Below are 375 nucleotides of genomic sequence, written 5' to 3'. Positions count from 1 at the left end.
ATATATATTCCTTTGAGCTCTAGACGATATTTTATGTACATATATGTATGTATGCAGACAATATGTATATATCCAATATGTATGTAGGCAATACATACATATATTAATATACTATATATTTATGTACATGTGTGTATGTGTGTGTGTGTGTATAAAATATATACATGTAAGTGCTTCCGCTCTCCAGTTCTCCATGAACATGATTTGGACAGACAAGGACCAAACCCAGGAGCCTAAGAAGGAAAAGCTGAACCCACCCATAGCTCCTTCACCTGGGGATGATCACTCCTGCTTTGCCCGTTTGCAGTACTCCGGGTGGGGGCGGAAATGAACTGGACACAGCTCCATCACGTTAAGTGGAATTTGGCTAGGAGG

The sequence above is a fragment of the Buceros rhinoceros genome, unplaced genomic scaffold (genome assembly GCF_000710305.1).
Source record: "Buceros rhinoceros silvestris isolate BGI_N320 unplaced genomic scaffold, ASM71030v1 scaffold9428, whole genome shotgun sequence".
In the NCBI taxonomy this organism is placed as follows: domain Eukaryota; kingdom Metazoa; phylum Chordata; class Aves; order Bucerotiformes; family Bucerotidae; genus Buceros; species Buceros rhinoceros.
The sequence above is the reverse complement of the archived record's forward strand: the minus strand, read 5'-3'. Positions refer to the sequence as shown.